The sequence below is a fragment of the Camelus dromedarius genome, chromosome 35, assembly GCF_036321535.1.
Source record: "Camelus dromedarius isolate mCamDro1 chromosome 35, mCamDro1.pat, whole genome shotgun sequence".
In the NCBI taxonomy this organism is placed as follows: Eukaryota; Metazoa; Chordata; class Mammalia; order Artiodactyla; family Camelidae; genus Camelus; species Camelus dromedarius.
The window spans coordinates 6,757,978-6,774,366 of record NC_087470.1 but is presented as its reverse complement, the minus strand read 5'-3'; the positions used below and the strand labels follow the sequence as shown (position 1 = coordinate 6,774,366).

General features: G+C 34.7%; 1 protein-coding gene across 1 annotated transcript in view; it reads right to left on the bottom strand.

Annotated features, from left to right (window-relative positions):
* Positions 1–16,389, bottom strand: part of LOC135319951 (saccharopine dehydrogenase-like oxidoreductase) — a 98,324-nt gene that overhangs the window by 29,436 nt on the left and 52,499 nt on the right. The window contains exons 9-12 of the mRNA XM_064482292.1: positions 11,721–14,430; positions 7,867–7,953; positions 2,198–3,533; positions 1,103–1,184 (exon numbers count right to left, since the gene is read on the bottom strand). The gene's annotated coding sequence lies outside the window, so the exon portion shown is untranslated. The remainder of the gene's footprint in view (positions 1–1,102; positions 1,185–2,197; positions 3,534–7,866; positions 7,954–11,720; positions 14,431–16,389) is intronic.

Below are 16,389 nucleotides of genomic sequence, written 5' to 3'. Positions count from 1 at the left end.
TTCTCTCAACTAGCACACGCAGTACAAACAAGGCCAGGGGATCACTGCACGTGGATCTCATGATGAGCACAGGGTTCAAGGAGGGGCTCAAAAACTTGTCTGTTGAAAACACAAATGAACAAATAATACAAGAATGGATGACAGGATTTTCACGGAAATATTTCACAGAGATCAAAGTCCTGACAATCCAAGTGCATTGCTGAGTTATGTCTATGTGATCTTAAGCAATTTATTTAACTTCTTTAAGCCTAGTTTTCTTATCTATGAAATGGTGGTGATAATGGAATATATATACCCTATGGGGCTGCTGTGAGAGTAAATGAAATGTAATATGTAAAGAACCTAGCACAATATCAAGCCCACAGTAAGCAAGGGGTAAAAATGTTAGCTGTCATCATTTGGTTCTTGTGAGAGCCCCACCACTAAGTTGGTTCACCTCAGTTTCATCACTTGAATGACGGGGATAAAGATGCCTGACCTACTTATTGTGTGGATCTCATGAGATAATGGATGTGACATTTGTCGTATGACAAGGTTACTGGGACACGGTACCCTGTGTTGGTGAATGACAGCAAGGTCCCACAAGCTTCCATTAAAAGCTACTGGAGCTGGAACATTTTCTGTTTAAAAAGAAGATAAAAGCCTGTTTATCTTGTGACCAAAGAACTCAACCTGGGAGATGACGGCTGGTCTGTGACTAAGTGCAGAAATAACTGGTTTAAAAAGAAGCAAATGGATGACTCATATACAGAATAAAATCCGTGTTCTCTCACCATTTGAGTCAACTGTCCCTGAGCTATTAAAGCTGATGAAATTTTATTTTTTCAGTGAAAAGTTTTAAGATTACCTACCTAATGGTACTAACATTTTTACTAGCATCTATTTTTTTAAAAAATTAGCACAAGAAGAATTTTGAGAAACTAGTTGATAAAGACTAATATTAAGGGAAGAGAGGAGTGTCTCACAGGTAGGCTCATACTAGCTACCCGTTAATCATTCACTAGGGGTGGCTAACAGAACAAATGATGCCAAAAGTTTCCAGTGACAAGACAATAAAGAAATAAACAAACACCCCGCACAATCCATTCCAAAAAACTCTTACCTGACAGGTTGTAAATCAAAACCACCAACCCCAAAGGAATCTATTCTGATAGGCTTCATCAGCTCCTCTACCATGGGCAGATCTAAGAGGGGAGAAAAGTTAAAATAGCAACCGAAAATATTATGTAAATTGCTTAATTTAATGTCTAATACCACCAAAATTACACTGTCTCCGATTGACATAGTTAATAAAATGGCACATATAATAATCCCAGTTTCCCACTGTAACCTGCTTGTACAAGAAAATCTTCTTAGGTATTTATATTTGAATTATATATCTATATACTTTCTCTCTCTCCCCCCATACACATCAAATATATGAGTATGGGTGTATACACACACACACACACACACACACACACACACACACACAATATGTATTTAGTTGATCCCAAATACCATTCTCTATTTAAAAAATAACTTTAGCATATGTTCATGGAAAAGCATAAATAATGTGAAAATACTTAAGTGATTTCTTAACTTGGGAAGATATAGGAGGAACTGAAATTTTACCCTATGTTCAGCTCTAACTTTATAGTTAAACCGATGATTCCCAGATTCCATTTAAGCAAACTCTATAAATTCAGACTGAGAAACAATCACTACAGTAAATTGAATTTAAATTACACCACACTGGAAACTGTTTAGAGAGGGTCTCAAAGGAATAAGATTTTACCACATTCCATGGTAGAGATGTTTTTAGAGGACCCTTCATCTTCTTTTTTTTTAAACATTTTTTATTGATTTATAATCATTTTACAATGTTGTGTCAAATTCCAGTGTTCAGCACAATTTTTCAGTTATTCATGGACTTATACACACTCATTGTCACATTTTTTTCTCTGTGAGTTATCATAACATTTTGTGTATATTTCCCTGTGCTATACAGTGTAGTCTATTCTACAATTTTGAAATCCCAGTCTATCCCTTCCCACCCTCCACCCACCTGGTAACCACAAGTCTGTATTATCTGTCTGTGAGTCTATTTCTGTCCTTTATTTATGCTTTGTTTTTGTTTGTTTGTTTTTGTTTTTGTTTTTTAGATTCCACATATGAGCGATCTCATATGGTATTTTTCTTTCTCTTTCTGGCTTACTTCACTTAGAATGACATTCTCCAGGAGCATCCATGTTGCTGCAAATGGCGTTATGTTGTTGGTTTTTATGGCTGAGTAGTATTCCATTGTATAAATATACCACCTCTTCTTTATCTTCTTGAGGATGCTCTTTCACCGAGCTCTCGGTATGTCCCCCTGCATCACTCTCAGATCCTTGTTCATTTGCATCTTCCCAAGAAAGGGCTACATGACAATACGTCTGATGTAGAGCTTCAGTGTCACTGCTGCTCTGTCCATAAGAAACACCTGTTGAAATAAATGTAATCTCTAGCATGGCCACACAAATACACGAAAATATAAAACACTAATGTCACCCCTTAATCTACCAGAAATGGTGAACAAGGCTGTGGGACAGTACGATGTGATAAAGACAGGGTGAAATATAAACCTTGGTATTACGTGGCACAGCCCATGAGCATGAAATCACAGCGGGCTCAGTAACCCCTGTCAGCAGGCGGAGATGTGTCCTGATGTGGTCATTGTAAAATCTCACTCCACAAGTTACTGTCTCTTCCTACCGTCCGTAATCAATCTCTGCACTGGATAAAACTACTCTTAAATTTCTAAAACTGACATAATTATGCAAGGATTCTTTCTTTCCTCTGCCTCTCTTTCTCTCTCTCTTTGCCTCCTGATGCCACCAAGCATCTCATCTTCTGTGTTTCTTCCACTGAAATTCAATCCTCCAACTTTGTCATCCAATATGTGTTCCAATATCCTGTGTAAAAGCTGCTGTAACAAAAAAGTAATTTCCTAGTGGCCAAATCCTGCCTATACATTTCTTCAACTGTTGTAATTTTTTCACCCGGTGAGACATCTGACACAGCCCTTTCCCTGGGAACTTTCTCCCATACAACGCCTTCCTCTCCCCACCACTCTGATGGATACTTCTCCATCTTTTATGGTACATTGCTCATCTCAGGACTCCATCTTTAGCCCTCTTTTTTAAAAGATCTCATTTTAGGGAAGAGGGCTGGATAATTTCATCAAGAATCTTCACTTAATTATTACACATATGTATGTGACTTACAAATCTATGTCTTTTGTCCTTAATTCATTTCTGAATATTAAATTTCCAAATAAACATTCAGACTGTTCTATAAGTAAATCACATCTAACACAACCTCAAATGAATTAATTATATTCCCCAACAAAACCAATTCTACTCCCAGGATCTGCTGTTTTACCCATGGCATGATTACTCACCCAGTCATCCACAAGAGAAAACCTGAAGTCATTGTTCACTCTTCCATCCATGTTAAACTCCTCCTCTTCCCACCAAGAAACAAACTCCGGAAAAAAGAATTCAAAGGACCTAATGACAATAATGATCTAAGATTTTGATGTCTTTTCTTAACTCATTTTGTACCTTTCATTACTAACAGTGGAATTTTGGAAGTTAGGGAAAAGAATAAGTGTCATAGAAGATTGGAAAAAAAGAAGAGAAACAGGGTGAGCAGTCTCCTTTTCTCCTGATACCCATAACTACATAATTAATACCTAAAAATAAAACAGTATATACAGCCTCCTCTTCCTCTACATAATCTGTGACTTGCATAGTATAAAATTCTGAGGGACTACTTTCAACTCTAAATTTAAGACATAGCCAATTCCTACATGTGACTGTGTAAGAATGCCTTACAATGGGCTATCTTTCCATCTAATGCTTCAGGTTGTAACAGAGGAGAACAAATCTGACACCATATTAGATCTGTTCCTTTAGTTTTAACCACTGTGCCCTGTTTTCTAGGCTTAGTCTTGCCAGCTCTGCACCTTTTGTGAAACAATGTTGCCTTTAGCCTGAAATGGACAGGAGAGCCTATTCTTGGGGCTCTGACCTTTAAGGATGTCAGCACTTCTGCCTTATGCAGAGATGGCAAGTTGCAAAATAGAGAATAACCTTTGTATTGTTGGAGGTTTACAGGGACACCATGGCCTGACCCACGTGGACAGCTGCAAGAACAAAGAATTCCTACAGCAAGAAGTTTGCAACAACCAACCACACCCCCTCCCCTGTGGGGTTGTTTTATTTTTTTCCATATAAAAGGAGTCTGTATTCTGACTGGAGAAGGATGCTTCTCCAAGATATTAGTTGGCCATCCTCTCAGTCTTCAGGCTTTCCAAATAAAATCACTTTTCCTTGTCCCAACACCTTGTCTCCTGATTTACTTGCCTGTTTTGTGGCAAGCAGAATGAGTTTGGACTCAGTAACAAGGTCACCACTGCTATTTGAAGCATGCCCAAAAAGGAATAGAGTTGCTTAAATAAACTAAAAACAAAAAAGTAGGGTATATCATCAGAGGAGAGTCTCTAAGTGGCAGAGACATTCAGTAGGACTTTAGGGAAAAGATCTTGCCTGCCCCCTAAACCATTGATCAGACTCAGAGTAGCCTGACTGAAGGATAAAATTGATTTTATGAACAAAAGAAAAAGGCACAATGTATTTTTTCTCCTCTACAGAAATACCATGGGGTGTAAGTATCACTTAGTATGCATAAAATAAATGATCCCAAAGGTAACTAGCATAGCAGTACTGAACACTCAACCTAATTTAACAGGTGAGAGGTGTCAGAAAGAAGGGGTTCTAGCATAAAGCAACAGCAGAGCAAACATGCAGAAAAGCAAATGACCTAAAAGTCAGAAATTAGAAATGGAAGACAGAGAGACATCAGGGGCTGCTCAGACAATGGAGCAGGAGAAAAGTACGTTTCTCCTAATTTGAGTCATTAACCCAACGGATATTAAAAATAACCCCAGGGTCACGTATGTTAACTCTATTCATGTATTTTCTAGAGAGAAAAGTAAAGGGCTGACTTCTCTGCCTTTTACATTAGAAAAAGAAGATACTGTGTAATTAATTATTTTGTGTATTATTACAGGTCAAAAGCTTCCTATTTTTTTCCCACTTACAAGTTGAGAAGTGTCAAATTCTATTGTGCAGTGGCAAGGGTCCCAATGTGTAGAGTACTGTCACATTCAGTGACTATGCCAGTCACATGGCCACAGCACAGTACAGCACCTGCCTGTGAGACATGAAAACTAGCAAAAGGCTAGATCTGGACCTTATTTTATAGTCATCAACTTTTTAAAGACAATAAAGCACAAGGAATTTCATGAGTCATATTAATAAAAAAGATAATCTTTGACAACATATCACCTAAACCAAGCCTGCTTAATCCCAGAAAACAAATGGTTAAAAAAAGATCCACTGATCTTTTCTGTTTTTAAACTAAGTTCATAGGCTGATTTGAAGATTTTTCAAGTGTATTTTTGAAATACTAGGTAAATTTAACAGGTCACAGCCAATAGGAATTTATACGCATGCCTTCAGGTTCTTTCACATAATCTGTAATATTAATAGAGGTTGATGCACATAATGAGAACCACACAGCTGGCACTGCTTGTTGAATCTCAGCAACATACTAGGTTGTATGTTATCTCAGCTGATCATCACATGGGCTCATTTTAGAGAAAAGGAAACAGGCTTAGACGCATTAATTTTCCAATGTCACCCCGCTGCTAACTGGCAAGGCTGGGAATATAAATCCAAGGCCAGGAATATAAATCCAAGGCCACAAGACAATAAACTCATACTCTACACTCTTCTAGTAAGTGACTCATCAAATTACCTCAGAATCAAGAACATTTAAGAAATAAGATTTTAAAAATTAGCATTATATAACTTCCCAGGTCATCTTAATAGACTTTTTCTTTCAGTAATAAATTTTTTTGACTCTTTTAAAAATTGAAGTATAGTGATTTTACAATGTTGTGTCAATTTCTGGTCTACAGTATGTTTTGGTCATACACATACATACATATATTCATTTTCATATTCTCTTTCATTATAGGTTACTACAAGATATTGAATATTATTCCCTGTGCTATACAGTAAAAATTTGTTGTTTATCTATTTTATACATAGTAGTTAGTATCTGCAAATCTTGAACTCCCAAATTCAGTAATAGCATTTTTATTTCTGAGTTTTTCTTATAATCTATAGCTGTGGTTTTCATACTGAGTTTAACATAATGATAGTTTTCAGAGAAAATCATGGGGTCCACAGATGTTTGACTGGAATTGCACTTTAAAACATAAAAACTGTAATAGAAATTTATCTGCACACTCAGATGTGCCTTTTATGTAACTAGTATTTTGAAGACCACCAGCATAGTAACTTGGCCTCCAGCTTTGTTTTCACACACATCACAGAATCAAGTTCTTCTGGCCGTCCTGTGTGTCCCATAATGGGTCACTGACTAGAAAAGCTGTAGCTCTACATTGGTCTTTTACAAGAACTCATATCTACTCACTGAGAACAGTGCAAGTGCACTATCACAGCACATACATGACATGTACTTAACCAGCGGTGAGACTGAGGAGCACTTGCCCAGCACATGTTTTCATCATGGTGGAATATTCAATTGGATGATAACAAGTAAATGAGTGACATGTCTTGATGGAAAATTTCTGCTGTAATTATTAACTTTTATACTTACATTTCAAAATGGAAGTGGATAAAACAAGATGGTGATTCTTGGGATGGCAGTGACTAGAAATAAGAGATCTGAGTGGGCTTTGTTGTTTTGATCATGTTTTGTTTTTTATGATCTGGTTGCTGGTTACATGGCTGTGTTCAGCATTTGAAAATTCATCATCTGCACTATGATGATACATGAATTATTCTACAAGCATATTACAATTTGATAAAAAATTTAAAAAAACAAAATAAAAATAAAATGCAAGCAGATGTTCAGAGTTGGCTAGTGATTTATCATTTCTATTGATCTTTTCTTCAAGAGTCTGGTTTGCTTTAGTTGACCAAACTAGCCAACTGGGACTTGCAAAGAAAGGTGAAAAGTTCCTATTTGCACCTATTTAAGGGATCAACCAAGAGTATTTTTGTATTATACAACAAAAACAAATATACGAACATATTGTAAGTCTGATGATATAAGAATATAACAAGTATCTATAACTCCCAATTTTAACAGTAGTGGTCTGTTTTAATTGTTATCACTAATTTTTAAATAAATGTCATGAATGTAAACATTTATATTTATGCTGATAAAATATAATTTTTATCTATAGAATACTATCTAAGATTCCATTTGGAGATAAGGGTTCCACTGTATTTAAAAAGTCTGAAAGTCATTGTCTTAAAGACCTTTACAACCATTGGTGAAGTCTGAATGGTCTTAGACATTTCAGAATTTGGGGGATGTGTGCTAGCTTTTTCCTGTACAGAGAGAACTATGGAAAAGCCCCACACCAAAGTCTCAATTCTCCTACACATGGCAAATTTAACTGAATACTCTGGGGGGCACAGAAAATTAGTTAATATTCATCTACAGTGCTATACTTTGTACCAACAGCATTCATTCATTTTTTTAAAAAGTATTTATTTAAAAACACACTTCACTGAGACTGCTAGCATTAAGTGTCACCATTAGCAAGTTCAGATTATTTACACAGAAAGAGGTAGAAAATATGAAATGTAAAGTTTTATTGTTGATAGTTATATATATTATTATGTATTATATATATTTCCCTAGAAATGAAGTCAACTAGTCACAGGCTCTTATGTATTTAGAGAACAGCTAGTTTCTCACTTTCACCCGTCCCTGTCATTTCATTATCAGTCACACCTGGCAGGGTCTTTGGCTTAGCTGTTGCTTTATCCTGCTCATCAAGGCTGCCCTCTGCAACAGAGTCTAATGAGCCAAGCAGCACTACTGGAATAACACAGAAGGAAACAATATTAGGAATATAGAGAAATCTGTATGGTTACATTAGTAAAATATTTAAATCATTTGTAATCTGTATGAAAGAAAGATAAATATTTACATATAAAGACTACATAACCATATATCTAAGACAAGCATGATTTTCTTCTTACGCACAAGAGTAGGCTTACCTCAACATTATATCTATGCTTATATACAGTTCTAATGTACATTTATGTGGGAAAGGCAAAGGGCCTGAAAAAATTAACAAAAAAGAGACATCCCCCCCTCTTACTGATGTGTAAGTAGCCAATTGAAAACTGCATGTATTTAAGATGCATAAATTGTTGTTATGCATTCTTATTGCTGTATAGTTTCTACTGTGTAAAAATACCAATGGCAAGACTAGCATTTACAAGATCTACCTCTGAAGGGCATTCGTATAAGACAGTCAAGTTTAATAATTGCTCTTATGGTATTTGGAAAAATCTGTACTCTTAATATGCTTGACAAATTTTTATTTCTCCAATTAAAAAAATTTTAAATTACAGCTGCTTCATTATCATCGACAGTTTTTAGGGTTTTGGCCTTCAAATATGGCCCTAATAGCTAAACTAGTGAATGCTGGAATAATACATCATTACTAATTTTCCTAAGTGAACTGTATTGTAGCCCTAAGGAATCAAATAGCAAATAAGGGAAAGCATCTCTTTATAAAATTACTTCTGTTAGTAAAAGAAAAAGAAATGAGAGAATTCAAAGACTAATAACACTTTTCAACTTCCAATAAATTAATGGATGGAGGCATGAAATATCAATAGCTGCTAACATCATAAAAAGGAGATGAGACACTAGGTGACTCTTTATGAAATAACACACCATACTCTCTGACAGAGGATCAAATCAAGCCCAATCATGCCTCTGGATCCAGTTGCCAGTTTGAGGAAGTAAAAAGGATGGATGAATGTGCTAAAATGTACCACCTGTATGCAATCAGTCAAATCCAGACTATGAAAAACAAATCAAACAGGTATATTTCAAGGAAGGTATGAAAAATAAATCTGTAGACCAAAACAGACTTACAAGGAACAGCAACTCTCTTTGTAAATGGTCAGAATTAAACACTAGTACCTAGGGAGACATACTTGGGTAAGAGAATCATAAACAAAAGGAAGTGATTTCTGTAAGAGTAACTTAGAGGAAAGGACTTACTTAAAGGAAGGGAAGGGGCTATGATTGAGTCAGAGCACATGGAGGAGCTTCTGGGAGAGCTGGCAGATTTCTGTGTATTGGGTTTTGTGGTAGTTATAAGAATGTATTATCCATCAATATAAAAAAACTGATTAAAAAATCAGCAGAAGAGCTCAATAGATCTTTTCCAAGAAGATAAACAGATGTTTAACAGGCTCCTAAAAAGACATTCAACTTTGCTAATCATCAGAATGATACAAATCAAAACCACAATGAGATACTACATCACACCTGTCAGAATGGCCTTCATCAAAACGTCTACAGATAACAAATGTTGGCAAGGATACGGAGAAAAGGGAACCCTAGTACATTGTTGATGGGAATGGAAACTGGTATGGCCACTATAAAACAGTATGGAAGCTCTTTAAAAAACTAAAAGTAGAACTACCACAGGACCCAGCAATGGAGGAGGAGGAGGAGGCTAGTGTGTCTATCTGTCTTTATATCTAATACAGGAAGAGGAGGCTAGTATGTCTATTTACCTAATTGAGGAGGAGAAGGAGGCTAGTGTGTGTGTGATGTCTTTCTATCTGAGGAGGAGGAGGAGGCTCTTGTGTCTGTCTGTTTGTATGTGTGTCTGTCTCTATCTATCTATCATCTATCTATCCTTCTATCTATCTATCTACCTAATTGAGGAGGAGGAGGAGGCCAGTGTGTCTTCCTGTCTGTGTCTGTCTGTCTTTGTAACTGTCTATCAGAGGAAGAGGAGGAGGTTAGTCTGTCTGTATAGCTATCTATCTAATAGAGGAGGAGGCTGGTGTGACTATCTATCTATATATGTCTCTATCTAATCAAGGAGGAGGCTAGTGTGTCTAGCTGTCTATCTATCTATGTATATGTCTATTTTCTAAGTCACCAAGTTGGAGTTAGGAGAAGAACTGAAACTAAAAATTTGTGTCTTATAACATAAATCTCTAAATAGGCTATATAATGCCAAGAAAAACTCAGTCACTCTCAGAATATGTAACATCAGGAGCATGATTTTCTTACACTACTAATTGTGATGCATTTGTATTTATTAACACATTCTACAATTTCTAAGGCTTTGTTATTTCTTGGGACATAAGATATCATTTAGAAATCTGATAAACACCTTAAAATCCTGTTTTCCTAATTCCTCTTAAAAGAAGCTACAAAAAAGGAGAAAAAGAAAAGAGATATGATATATTCTCTCCCTGCAAAACATTTTCTACCTCTAATATCCAACTATTTGATTCTATTTTCTAATAGTTATGAATTGGCTACAAGCATTTTATGAATATAAAATGAATAATAACAAATTCATATTTTAGTTTGGTTGTGTTAATGTCTAATGCGTAAAACTTGAAATACTATGTTGGGAAGAATTCCAGGTACACTATTCATTTATGTGTCCAATTTTAGAAAAGTTTATTAACTTCTATGATTTTCGGTTACTTCATCTAATGTATAAAATATCACATTACAGTTTTTAATAAATAAGTTATTTGAGATATTATAAATGAAAATACATAGTTCATTGTAAGTGCTCAATAGTATTTTCTTCTCTCTTTCATGTGGGTGGATTGTAAATTTCCTTAGTAACTGTTAATGATGGTAGGCCAGTCTGTACTATTACATTAAAAGATTTTAATTTCAAGTGATGGTGATGTAATTCACAAAACACTCAGCATGATATTAGTGCCTGCAACTTTTTCTGGCACAAAGACTGTACTCAATTATCTGTAGAATTCAGTCAATGATACAAGAACCTAAAGATGTTAGCACATGTCCTGCCTTTTCTTTTTCTTTTTTTTAACTGCGGAAATCATTCCCAAGCTTTGCATTAAAAAGGTGGGATATCAGAATACTGTATTATATGCTGTGAAAGTAGAATCAAAATAGTCAACTGATGCAATCATAATAGGCTTTACTATGTTTCTGTCCTCAGATAAGCCAGGAATTGGGATTAGAAGATTAAAAAATATAGTGAGAAATAAAGGAGGCTTCCTCCATGATTAACTTGTCAGGCCTACATTTCCATAAATCACTAGTAATATATAATTTTATATAACATATAATGCACAAATCATTATATAATAATTTGTATAGCTATTACTTAATAAATGCCTGCTGTTAACTTAGGTTTTGTGTTAAGCACTTTATTTTCACTAAGTTTCATAAACCTCTAAACTACTTATAAGTACTACCATCCCCACTTACAAATGACAAAACTGATGTACACAAAATATAATTTTTGCCCAAATTTACATGAATAGTTAGTGACAAATCCTGGATCTGAAGAGAATCTATAACACCAGCTTTCAGCAGCCATTACAACACACTAGCAGCCAACTGTCCCCAACATAGGCAGGGACAGAACCATCACCACTCAGTGTATCATCTAACCAGAAAGTCAGTCAGAGAAGGAAACCAAACATCTTTAGAAAACTTTCTTGGAAGCCAAAGAGAGCTGCTCTTCATTCACCACCCACTCTATTGGGACCTATCAATAGTCTCTAATTCAGTAAAATATGTTTAAATATCTTAAGAAAGGAGACACTTACTGAAGTCTTATAGCCAGTGCTTGTGCATCAAGAGGGCCTTGATGGAAAAAACAGTGAAATCTCCAGGAGAATCACCACATATCCTGAACTGAGCCCTGATCTCCTCCTGCCCAAGTCATTGGTGAGGTGAGGAAATGCTGTGGAGAAGTGTCTGGCTCTTTAGAATTCCATGATTCAACCCTGGAAACAAGATCTAAGTCCTCTATACATGGAAATATAAGGTTTGTTGTAATAAATATGTTAAAAATGGGAAAAGGACACAAGGAACTATATTCAATATCTTGTAGTAACCTAGAATGAAAAAGAATATGAAAGGGAATACATGAATGTATACGTATGACTGAGGCATTATGCTGTGCACCAGAGGCTGATGCAACACTGTAAACTGACTGTTCACCAAAAAATAAATAAATAAATAAGTGAAAAGAAATATCTCATTTTTACATCCTTAGAGGAAATTAAGTAAAATTGATTTAATATTTTATAACAGCTCAATTTGGTGTGACTTATGGTTAGTAAGAAAGGCTATATTTAGTTCAAAAGCAGTGTCTACTAAAATTAAACTTTGTATGTGAATAAAACTTACAGAAAACAGTCATTTTTGTTAGCCTTTTGATCAAAGAATCTCCTTATCTAAGAAATATGAAGTAGAAAAACACGAAGTTTAGAATGCCTTCTGATTTCATACAAACAAGTCTGGCTCCTTATTTTTATTCAAATGGAGATTAATGACCTTACTACTCACGAATAATAACCACAGTGATATCATGACCAAGTTAAAAGGGCACTCAAAGGTAGATATTTTCCTTTCTAAATGTCTTTTTCTTCATATTTGCATCAGACACTTCACATTTCACAGATCAACTGGTATCCTTGTTTCTAGTGTGTATAAATGTGTTTCATCTCTTTTAATTTCATTTTCCAGAGAATGAAAATTCCTAACCTCTAACCAGAAACCATAATAGCATTTTATTTATAAAAGGCAGTGAGAAGACTCACCAATATGCATATATACTATAAAACCAAACGGCTGAGAATTTTTTTTAATCATAAAGAATTAGTAGGGTTATTTTTAAGACTCATAATTGAGGGCCAGGTTTAAATGCATTTACTATCATATCATTATACTAAAATAAAATTTAGAATACCCTAAAGTACAAAAGGGAAAGCATATGAAGCACTTTATAAATTCCTGCAAGTTCATACCCTTTTTGATGTACATATTCCCATTACATTTGATTTTTTAATCCCATTACCTCAAATATTGGTAGAAAAACAAATACAGATTTATGAATTATAATCTCATTTAGAATGCCAGCACTGCTTTGCAATCACCTATCTCTACTGTCTCTCTGTCTGGTATGCAAGAGAGGGCAGATTTCTACAGAATTCTTCCTTTGGGTTCAACATCATCATTTCTTTATACTCTTTCCCTTGATTTTTTTTTTTTTTCAGTCTCTCTCATTGGATCTTCTTTATGCAGTTTTCAATGTTTGTTTCCTAGGATTCTGGAACTGGAACTCTTTCCTATCCCATGCTCTTTGGAGTCAGGTTTGTGATTCTAGTGAGGCTTTTCAGCATGAGAGCTCATGCTTGTATTAGTTTCCTATTGCCACTGTAACAAACTACCACAAACTTATTGGTATTAATAAATCATACATTCATTATCTTACAGTTTTGGAGGTCTGAGGTCTGAAATCATTAGATACACGAGCTGACTTCAAATTATCAGCAAGGATGCTTCCTTGTGAAGGCTGAGAGGGAAATCCAATCACCTTGCCTTTTTCAGCTTCCAGTGGCCTGTGTTCCTTGGCTTGTGCTCTTTCTCCACCTTCAAAACACATCTTCCAGTTTCTGCTTTCCTCATCACATCACCTCTTCTCCTTTTGTAGTCAAATCTCCCTCTGCCTCCCTTTTACCAGGACACTTGTGATCACAGGTAGGCTCATGAGGGTATTCCAGGGTAATTCCTCCCATCTCAGGATCTTTAATTTAATCTCATCTGCAGAGTCCTGTTTGCCCTATAAGGTATCATTCACAGGTTCCAGGATCCAGGATCTGGATATCTTGGGAGGTCATTATTCTGCCTACCACAATGTTCCAGCCCCCAACATAACTTTACATATACACACAGTCATTTTATACACACACACACACACACACACACACATATATACATACACACACAATGTATATATATATATATACACACACACACATAACTTTCAATTGTATATGGCCTTGTCAAAATTCCTACTCAACCTCAAAACCAGTGTGATTTCCAGGGTGAGTAGGAATTTGGTATGGCATTATCTCTTCTATGAGATTTTTAATATCCTTCACTGCCTTCAAGATCATCCCTCTGAATTTTATACATAATTTTGTGAGGTGATTTGCTTGGTTGCAACTCTTGCTATATTTGAGATTCTTGTATATTTTTATTTTTGCAACCCTAGTGATTAGCACAATAAATAACCCAAGGTATAATGACACAGTAACACATAATAAAGCCTTGCGTTGTGCACTACATAAAAATGTTAACTGATTTCTAGAATTCCTTGGGTAGTCACTTGGCACACAATGTTTACTCTAATTGATCCTATGTAATCAACTGAGTAATTAGTATTTATCATGTACTTACTATGTGTAGGTATAGTGAAATTTTTTACTTCAAGTTTCAGTTTATTTGAAGACAAGTGAAGACAACAAGCTGTGAAGAAGTAAAATGTAACTCTTTCAGATAAATTAATATAAAATATTTCCTAGTTTTAAAGTATTTTTTCTTCTCTACATTATGTATACATTCTACTTTATTCAAAAGGAAAGAATAAGCAGAAAATTATTTCAAATAATCAGATTAAACTTTTATTTTATATGTGTTTATGTGGGTCACAGTTAATTTCTGTTCCCTATACATATGTTAGATACTTTTATTTAAAATATTCAAACTTTGGGGACTTAATGCTCCAGTGTTAAAATAAGTCTACAGTCAAGCCTCTGCATTAAAAATATGTAGATTACATTTTGGACAATATAGTTTGTAAAAAAAAACCAAACAAACAGTAAATTTGATATTAGTAGTTACAATAAGGCAGAGTTTATAATATTTTAATCTCGATGCTGCTGATAACTAGTTTAACTTCAGGCAAATAACTTAACCTTTCAAAATATCTGTTTTCTCATCTCTAAACTGGATAAATACTGGCTTTTATTTACCTGATAAATTAGCTTATTGTAAGAAGTAAATAACGCAGTGCCTAGAAGGCATTTAGGTCAATGTCTAGCTTCAATAAATTGTAGCTTATGAAATTTCTTCTAAATTGTGCCACAGGGCTGTGGCTAAATCATAGCTTTTCCAATTGTTAACCAATTTAATTTTATTTTAGACCAGAATTAGGATACACTTGACATCAATGAGATTCCCAAACTAATATGTTGAAATCATGGGTCACAATAGAAAGAGCTGGGGGTTATATGTCTCCCTGGATATCTCAAAAATGAGATGAAGTAATAAGGACTTAAGGGTTGTCTTAGAGAGACATGAACTGTAGTTAACTTAGAGCAAGGCAGAAGGTAGTGTGTTGTCTCTGAGGTTGCTTCCTTGAAAATAAGCTTAGTTTAGATCTTAGCAACTTTTCTGAAGTAGCAAAGCATCTTCATGGTGTCACCAGTTTGCCCCCAATCTAATTAATTGTCTCAAGTTCTTCCAACTTAAGGTAAATAAAGTCTGTATATATATAAAGTCTGAGGACCTAGTGTATAATATGGGGACTATAACTGACAACACTGTATTTAACTGAAATTTGCTAGAAGAGTAGAAATTAAAAGGTTCTCATTTTTAAAAAAAGATAAAATGTGAGGTGGTGGTATTGTTAATTAACTATGGATTCCTTTCACAGTACATAATAAGTATATAAAACCATCATGTTCCATGCTTTAAATAATACAATTTGATTTGTCAATTGTACTTCAGTAAAGATGGAAAAAATAAATTATCACTGAGAAAAAAATTTTGTATGTTATTTTCTTAAGACATGTTTTACAATTCTGTACTATTAAAGAAAAGGAATATCAAAAGTAGTCGAAAATTTTTACTTTCTAAAAGCCTTAATTACAAATTAATCACTTTTTCAATTCCCATTTTACTAGTGTTAGAAGTGTATTACTAAAGCATTTATAAACACATTCTGTCTTAGGACCACTATAATTTTATTTACTTCATTTTTCACCATCACTTGAAAATCCTCAACATTGCATTAATGAGCCAGAAGAGCTGATGTACTACCAAGGAGGGATATTAATGAAAGAATGATTCTAACTCATTATACAAAAGTCTCCCTAATATCTGGTTTGTAGCATTACAGATTGTCTATTCAGAGTATCATTTGTCAACTTGCTATTATTATGAAAATACTGAGTAATATTCCATAATTTCAAATTATGTCAGAGTTTTAAACCAAAACAAAAAACCTTTGGCTGTTTTTCACCAATATTTACCATCTCTTTCCATTCATGAATATTTTCTTTATGGATAATGTTTGGATATAAAAGAAGCTGTATAATCACACAGATTTACATTTTACTTGCATATAATAATCGGTAAGAATAACACAACACATTGGTGAAGTACATAAAAACTGCACTTAGTTATTCACTAGCCATGTCAAAC